The sequence below is a fragment of the Alosa pseudoharengus genome, unplaced genomic scaffold (assembly GCF_046254945.1).
Source record: "Alosa pseudoharengus isolate Yale_2024_CS ecotype anadromous, Long Island Sound unplaced genomic scaffold, YU_APseudo_1.1 YU_APseudo_1.1_scf_13, whole genome shotgun sequence".
Lineage (NCBI taxonomy): Eukaryota > Metazoa > Chordata > Actinopteri > Clupeiformes > Clupeidae > Alosa > Alosa pseudoharengus.
Genome location: NW_027468598.1, coordinates 38,364,713 through 38,373,442, shown reverse-complemented (window position 1 = coordinate 38,373,442; position 8,730 = coordinate 38,364,713). Strand labels below are relative to the sequence as shown.

Sequence of the window (8,730 nt, the reverse complement as noted above, 5' to 3'; positions counted from 1 at the left end):
ACCATCGTTTTTCGTTTTGATCTGTAGCCCCACCGCTGGACTGGACCCCCTGAAAGGAGGGTAGGGCAGACACAGTTTTTCTGTGAATATCTCGAGAATCGTAGGGTTTAGGAGGACCATCTTTTTTTTGTATGTTGATCTCAAGGGGCCATGTCAACCCATTCCATAACCACTCATTTCATGTATAGCGCCACCTAGTTAAACACAAAAAAGTAAAAATGAGGTGTTGTAATTGAAGGTATCTGTGACCTAACATAGTCAAAACTGCACGAAATTGGAAGTGTAGGGTCATTATGACACCCTCTGAATGCACGCCAAGTTTCGTGGAATTCCGTTAATGGGGGGCCACACAATAAATTAATTTATGTTACTATACACCAACTGGCCTGTAGGTGGCCGGAGACAGTTTTCTGTGAATATCTCGAGAACCGTAGGGCCTAGGAGGTCCACCTTTTTTATGTATGTTAGTCTTAAGGGGCCATGTCAACCCATTCCATAACTACTGATTTCATGTATAGCGCCACCTAGTTAAACACAAAAAAGTAAAAATGAGGTGTTGTAATCGCAGGTATCTGTGACCTAACATAGTCAAAACTGCACGAAATTGGAAGTGTAGGGTCATTATGACACCCTCTGTATGCACGCCAAGTTTCGTGGAATTCCGTTCATGGGGGGCCACACAATAAATTAATTTATGTTACTATACACCAACTGGCCTGTAGGTGGCCGGAGACAGTTTTCTGTGAATATCTCGAGAACCGTAGGGCCTAGGAGGTCCACCTTTTTTATGTATGTTAGTCTTAAGGGGGCATGTCAACCCATCCCATTACCACTTATTTCATGTATAGCGCCACCTAGTTAAAAATTAAAAAGCAAAAAATTTGTTGTTTTCATCACAATATCTCTGGCTGACATGGTCAAAACTGCACGAAATTAAAAGTGTAAGATCATTATGACACCCTCCGAATGCATGCAAAGTTTTGTGTACTTTCGTTCATGGGGGGCCTTACAATAAAATAATTTATGTGTACATTTAGTGACGTACACCAACAAGGATTCCCGGGACACTGAAAGACCGGGGTACACAAAACTTGGTGGGCATGTAACCCCACATGGATAGCATGGAACCGTCGTTTTTCGTTTTGATCTGTAGCCCCCCCGCTGGACTGGACCCCCCGAAAGGAGGATAGGGCAGACACAGTTCTTTGTGAATATCTTGACAACTGTAGGGCCTAGGACAGCCATCACCAAATGGCGGACCGCGGTCCGAGTCCGGACCGTGACGTGATCCTATCCGGACCCAGACCATAATAGCCTAATTTAGATTTTCACGTAAGATTTCAAAGCTGCGCTAAATGTTTCATTGGTTAGAATAACAGCATTTACTTCAGGAGCTTCAGGAACCATCATTTCGCTTGCTGCTACTCAGCCAGTGAAATCTGTGAATTCTGATAAAGTCGAGTCAGTGAGTAAAGTAGCCTACTATGGAGAAGAGACTGATAGCCTGAAACGAGCGAGGAGAGGAGACAGGACGAGAAACAATCAGATGGATATCTAAGTTAACGATAAGTAAGTTATTTTCAAATCATCGATTGCTCAAATAGGAGAAAGCTAGACAGCGAGAACAGAGCTTTATATAACGATACGGGGGCAATACCACGCAAAACTGTCACGTCCGTAACGCCAACTAAATATGGATGTGACAGTTTTGCGCGGTATTGCTACACCAGCATGTTGATTTTCCAACAAGAGGAGACAACATCCTGGACCTGGTCTACACTACACACAAAGGAGCACACAAAGCCAACCCCCCTCCCCCACATTGGACTTTCTGACCATATCACTGTTATGCTAATGCCCGCATACAGACAAAGAGTGAAAGCAAACAAACCGGTTCGTAAGCAGGTAAAAGTGTGGCCTGAGGGAGCCTCCGATGCTCTTCAAGACTGCTTTGACACAACAGACTGGGAAATGTTTAAGCAGGCAGCCACTTACAACAACCAGACAGACATAGAGGAGTATACAGACACTGTAACCTCTTACATCACCAAGTGCATTGATAATGTGACCCACACAAAAGACATCATCACTCGGGCTAACTGGAAGCCATGGCTGACAGGGGATGTCCTCAGGCTGCTGAGGGCCAGAGACAAAGCCTACAGAGCTGGGGATGAAGCTGGCATGAGAACAGCGAGAGCCAACCTGTCCCGTGGCATCAAGGAAGCAAAAAAGGAATACACTCACAAGATAACCCACTTCAAAGACAGCAGGAACGCACAAAGCCTATGGCAGGGCATTCAGGCCATCACGGACTACAAGCCCGCGCCACAGAGCTGTGAGAGCAACATCCCTCTGCTCAACAATCTGAACCGCTTCTTTGCTCGCTTTGAAGCACAAAACAGCACTTGCCCACAGAAGACCCCTCCCCCTCCACACGAGCAGCCCTTGTGCCTCTCTGCCGACAGCGTGAAGAGGACACCTGCTGCTATCAACACCCGTAAGGCAGCAGGCCCAGACAACATCCCAGGTAGTGCGCTGAAGGACTGCGCTGAGGAGCTTAAGGATGTCTTCACAGACATCTTTAACACTTCCCTGAAGCAAGCCATCGTCCCATCATGTTTCAAAGCTGCCACCATCATACCTGTGCCGAAGAAAACTGCTCCATCCTGCTTCAATGACTACCGCCCCGTGGCACTGACACCCATCATCATGAAGTGCTTTGAGCGGCTTGTCATGTCACACATCAAATCCATTCTCCCCCCCACCCTGGACCCCTTCCAGTTTGCATACCGAGCCAAACGGTCCACAGAGGATGCAATCTGCTCTGCCCTCCACCCAGCCCTCACCCACCTGGAAAAAAGAGACTCATATGTGAGATTGCTGTTTATAGACTTCAGTTCTGCATTCAACACCATAATACCACAACAACTCATCTGCAAACTTGACAAACTGGGACTCAGTACCTACCTCTGCAACTGGCTACTGGACTTCCTCTGTCAGAGGCCTCAAGTAGTATGTGTTGGCAACAATATCTCAAGCAGCATCACACTGAGCACGGGGGCCCCTCAAGGCTGCGTGCTCAGTCCGCTGCTCTTCACCCTGCTGACGCATGACTGCACTGCAACCTACAGCAACAACCACATAGTGAAAATTGCTGACGACACAACTCTGGTGGGTCTCATTGTTGCGTTTTGTGTCCACTCTGGTGTCTACGGGGCTCCCGTAACACAGTAGAAATCGCTACTCCTGTAGGTGTGGGTGCGCTCGTCTTCGGACTGTGAGGATTTCACAGGGTAAAAGAGGAGGTGTGCGTTTTGTGACTACTCTGGTGTCCAAAGGGACTCCCTTTAACACTATTAACAAATCGCTACTCCTGTTGGTGTTTGTCCTCGGACTGTGATAATATCACAGGGTAAAAGAGGAAGTATCTTTCAGTGTGTGTGTCTGATGTGAGGGCCCCTTTTCAACGGGTTTAGGATGTACAAGAGGATTGACTTGATGGAGAGGCTCTCCCTATCTGAATCAAATTCCCTAATTTGGGGTTTAGGGGCTAAGGAAAATAGACCACTTCAGAGTCTCTCTCTATCTCTTAGTCGCTATTACCTGTTCCCTTCGACTTGTACTTCAAAATGTGGTTAACCTCACTAAAAGAGGAAGAAATTCAGAGCTGTATTTGCCATTATTATTTGTCATCAAAATCTGAGAGAGGGTAAAAACTCACTACAGACATTCGTCTGTCTGTCTAGATCGGAGGGAAGATCAACTACCCTATTCTTTTGAGAGCTTTGTCAAATTGAAATTAAGGCTCTTTTAAATGACAGTTCTTGTAATATATAAGAACTTCAATTGACCACAACGGATCTATAACAATTTAGATTCTATCTATAAATACACTTGCATTTATCCGACAGATTTCCTTATCCTCGCTTGGGTGTGTGATGTGCATTTAGACCACAACGGGTCCTAGACTTTAGCTTCACAAACAATTTGACGCACCAAATAAATTTGCTAACAAAGCCTTTTTGGTTTTTTGTCTGCCCTGGAGCATAGGACTTTCCTTCCCAAATGCCTGGCTGAGTTCACTACTCCTGTGTATGTCAGTGCAGTGTGTTTTTTGCCCATATACAGTGTCTTAGAAAGTAGCCCTCAAACGGACGCCTTACTTACCCGGAGCGATGTCAAATCTTTGGAGCAGGAGGCCCTATTGCAAGGCATCCGGGGTTCTCAGCAACACAGGAGAGGCAAAAAAACACGAAAAAAACGCTAGACGGTCTTTTTACAAACTCCTAATCAAAGGTTAGGATTTTGACTTTTATTAAGTACAAACAAAAAATACAAGGAATAAAAACTTGTCTAAGTCTAAAGGCTAAATGCTAAATGCTAAATGCTAAATGCTAACGCTCGGTCCAAAGAAAATGAAAAGAAAAAAGAAGACCAAAGAACCTGAACACACACACCGGCCGTTCTCTTTTTATACCCCTCTCGGTCAGACAGAACATGTCCACATTTGGTATTGTGTCTTGCCATGAAATATTGGTTCTGCTTTTTTGTTTTTGCTTAGTTGCCAGTCAGCTTTTTGTTTTGCTGACAAACAGTTTCTTACAGCTGGTACATTATGTTCTGTCTTTACATTTTGTTCAAAGCACATCTCATTTAGCATAACACACTTTAAAACACAACCTTTTTATATCTAAGCAAACACATTTTATGTAGCAAAACATTTTAAGTTTTATAAGCAAACTTTCTTATATATTTTATTTTTCTATTATTATCTTGCCGCATTTGCACATTTTTATTTGTTTTAGAGCAAGCTGGAATTAAGCAGTAATATGACTAAAAATATTTTAATAGCAAATTATGATTCTCATTGTTAATTATTATCACATCTCCACATTTGTATAGTCACGCTACATCATCACCAAGGGCGACGAGACTCAATACAGGTTCGAGGTCGACCTTCTGACCACGTGGTGCAGGGACAACAACCTCCTGCTGAACGTCAGCAAGACCAAGGAGATTGTTGTTGACTTCCGGAGAGGTCACACCCAACACCTGCCACTGTCCATCGACGGTGCTGTGGTGGAGAGAGTGAGCAGCACCAAATTCCTGGGGGTGCACATCAGTGAAGACCTCTCCTGGACCACCAACACTGCATCACTGGCGAAGAAAGCTCAGCGCCGCCTGTACTTCCTGCGGAAACTCAGGCGAGCAAGTGCTCCACCAGCCATCATGACCACATTCTACCGAGGCACCATTGAGAGCATCCTCTCCAGCTGTATCGCTGTGTGGGGCGGAAGCTGCACTGAATACAACAGGAAAGCCCTGCAGCGCATAGTGAACACAGCTGGAAGGATTATTGGTGCTTCACTCCCATCCCTGAAGGACATTTACACCTCCTACCTCACCCGCAAGGCGACCACAATTGTGAGTGATGCAAGTCACTCCGCTCACAATTTGTTTGATCAACTGCCCTCTGGGAAGAGGTACAGAAGCCTGCGCTCCCGCACCACCAGACTCACCAACAGCTTCATACACCAGGCTGTTAGGATGCTGAACTCTCTCCCCCCTCCACCCTCAGCTACATAACATCCTGGACTTTGGACCCACAATGGCTACCTTGCACTACTCCACTTGCACTACTCCACTTGTACACTTGCACACTTTGCAACTTGTTGTTGTTGTCCTGTTGTCCTGAAAACACTTCTGAACACACTTCTGCTGCTCTTACATAACTTGCACCACTATGCCACTTGCATACTTAGGTCAAACAGAACTACCTCAGCCATTTATTGGCCTGACTTTTGCACTATTATATTGACTGTCTACTGTATGCATAATTGCACAATTTCAACTCAAATTTTGCTGCTCTTATTTCTTCATTGTATGTGTCTTCTTATTTTTACTTTTTATATTGTTTACTTGAATGTTATGTTTGTCTGTGGACCTAATTGGTAAAATATGTCTTGTCTCCACCGTGGGATAGTAGGAAACGTAATTTCGATCTCTTTGTATGTCTTGACATGTGAAGAAATTGACAATAAAGCAGACTTTGACTTTGATAGAGCACCTTACCATGCATATGGAACTACAGGCTCAGTCCCTGCCCTGCCACTGCAAGCGCCTCATGCTTAATCATCCTTAAGCACACTATGTGGATATTTGATTTAGTTTTTTTTTAGTATATTAGAATTTAGTATTTTTAGTATTTTTTTTATCTTCTACTGTCTCTATTGTGCAGTGGATTTTTTTTTATATTTATATACTTTATATTACTTTTTCAGTTGTAAGTGCATGTTGTGTGTGATGTCTGTATGCTACTGTGACCTTGAATTTCCCCTTGGGAATCAATAAAGTATCTATCTATCTATCTATCTATCTATCTATCTATCTATCTATCTATCTATCTATCTCTATTACATACATAGACATGTTACATACATAGATCTGAACTGTATAGATCTGAACTGTTACATACATAGATCTGAACTGCTACATACATAGATCTGAACTGCTACATACATAGACATGTTACATACATAGATCTGAACTGCTACATACATAGACATGTTACATACATAGATCTGAACTGCTACATACATAGACATGTTACATACATAGATCTGAACTGCTACATACATAGACATGTTACATACATAGATCTGAACTGCTACATACATAGACATGTTACATACATAGATCTGAACTTATAACCATAGACATGTTACATACATAGATCTGAACTGCTACATACATAGACATGTTACATACATAGATCTGAACTGCTACATACATAGACATGTTACATACATAGATCTGAACTGCTACATACATAGACATGTTACATACATAGATCTGAACTGCTACATACATAGACATGTTACATACATAGATCTGAACTTATAACCATAGACATGTTACATACATAGATCTGAACTGCTACATACATAGACATGTTACATACATAGATCTGAACTGCTACATACATAGACATGTTACATACATAGATCTGAACTGCTACATACATAGACATGTTACATACATAGATCTGAACTGCTACATACATAGACATGTTACATACATAGATCTGAACTTATAACCATAGAGAATAAAAAAAGAGGACAAAGAAAAAACAACACACACACAGGTTCCCTCAACCAGGGAGTCTATTGGCTAAGGGAGTGTGTCTATTGGCTAAGGGAGTGTGCTAAGGGAGTGTGTCTATTGGCTAAGGGAGTGTGCTAAGGGAGTGTGTCTATTGGCTAAGGGAGTGTGTCTATTGGCTAAGGGAGTGTGTCTATTGGCTAAGGGAGTGTGGCTATTGGCTAAGGGAGTGTGTCTATTGGCTAAGGGAGTGTGCTAAGGGAGTGTGTCTATTGGCTAAGGGAGTGTGTCTATTGGCTAAGGGAGTGTGTCTATTGGCTAAGGGAGTGTGGCTATTGGCTAAGGGAGTGTGCTAAGGGAGTGTGTCTATTGGCTAAGGGAGTGTGTCTATTGGCTAAGGGAGTGTGGCTATTGGCTAAGGGATGTTATTATGATGTTGCAGCAGAGAGTGTGTTTGGACACAGTGGTGTTAGCGGCTAGACGAGGCAACACAGATAGTAGCACCAGCAAATATGAAATAACCCAATAAATCTGTTTGTGTGGGTGTGTTTTGTGTTCTGACTGTGTGTGTGGGTGTGTGTATGTGGGGGATCTGTTTGTGTGCGTGTGTTTTGTGTTCTGACTGTGTGTGTGTGTATGTGGGGGATCTGTTTGTGTGTGTATGTGTGTGTGTGTGGAGGGGGGGTCTGCTTGTGTGTGTGTGTGTGTTCTTAGTGCATATTATTTTCTCTTCCCCCTATCTGTATGGTCAGTGTGTCACTGTCACAGACTAGAAATCGGATTTGCAGATGTATCAGCTGGCTCCTATCCTCTCAGAAAGCCTACATGACAGGTCAAAGGTCAATTGTGAGGCCAAAACCCGTCTGGTGCCACCTTGTGAAATATTTAATAATAAATAAAATGTAATTAAATGGACTGGACTGTCTACAGTCTCCACATCCTGTTTTAGGATAGGCTACCTCAGGTAAACTCAGGTAAAATACTGAAACTCAAGGGCTGCACTGCGTGTTCTGTGGAGTTATTACGGACGAATAGGAGATCAAATAGATAAGCATTCTTCCGCACACTGCCGCAGGCTTGCTGATTTCCTGAGCCACTGGGCTTTGGCTCCTCCAAGTGGTGACAGGTGGTACTGCCCCCGTAACCAATAGCAACCATGGCGCAATGTAATAGTTGGCTATGGAGAACTTTGGCTGCAGTTCAAACAGGAACTTTTGAAATAAATGTAAACCTGCAATGGTCTTCTCATTGCGGATAAGGAACTTAAGAAAAAGAACGACGCGTCATTGTCTTAACGTAACCTGTTTCAACTGTCTCGCGCGTCCAAGGGGGAGGGCCTATAAGTCCAACAACAACTTCAGCTGAAAACTTGGAAGGCGCGCAGGTCTGTTTCCGAGGGTCAGAACAGTCCGTCTTTTGTGCGCTCTGATTGAAATTCAGGAAAACAAGCCCCTTTATGTTCGCGCAACCACGTGACCTCCACGGAAGTTTTTTTGGGGGGATTTTATGTGTGGTTCGCGAGGCGGCGGCCGTGAGAAAGTCCAATCGGTGGTCGGCAGGGAGCAAGACCATTAATAAACCATCCGAACAACACCAACCGGAAAACACGCGCAGCGCAGCAAGCGAGAA

The 8,730-nt window shown here is 43.8% G+C and overlaps 1 protein-coding gene across 1 annotated transcript in view; it reads left to right on the top strand.

Annotated features, from left to right (window-relative positions):
- The first annotated feature begins 8,468 nt into the window (after positions 1–8,468).
- arap1 (ArfGAP with RhoGAP domain, ankyrin repeat and PH domain 1) overlaps positions 8,469–8,730 on the top strand; it is an 87,573-nt gene continuing 87,311 nt past the window's right edge. Inside the window, exon 1 of the mRNA XM_076281789.1 lies at positions 8,469–8,730. This exon is cut by the window's right edge and continues 35 nt beyond it. The gene's annotated coding sequence lies outside the window, so the exon portion shown is untranslated.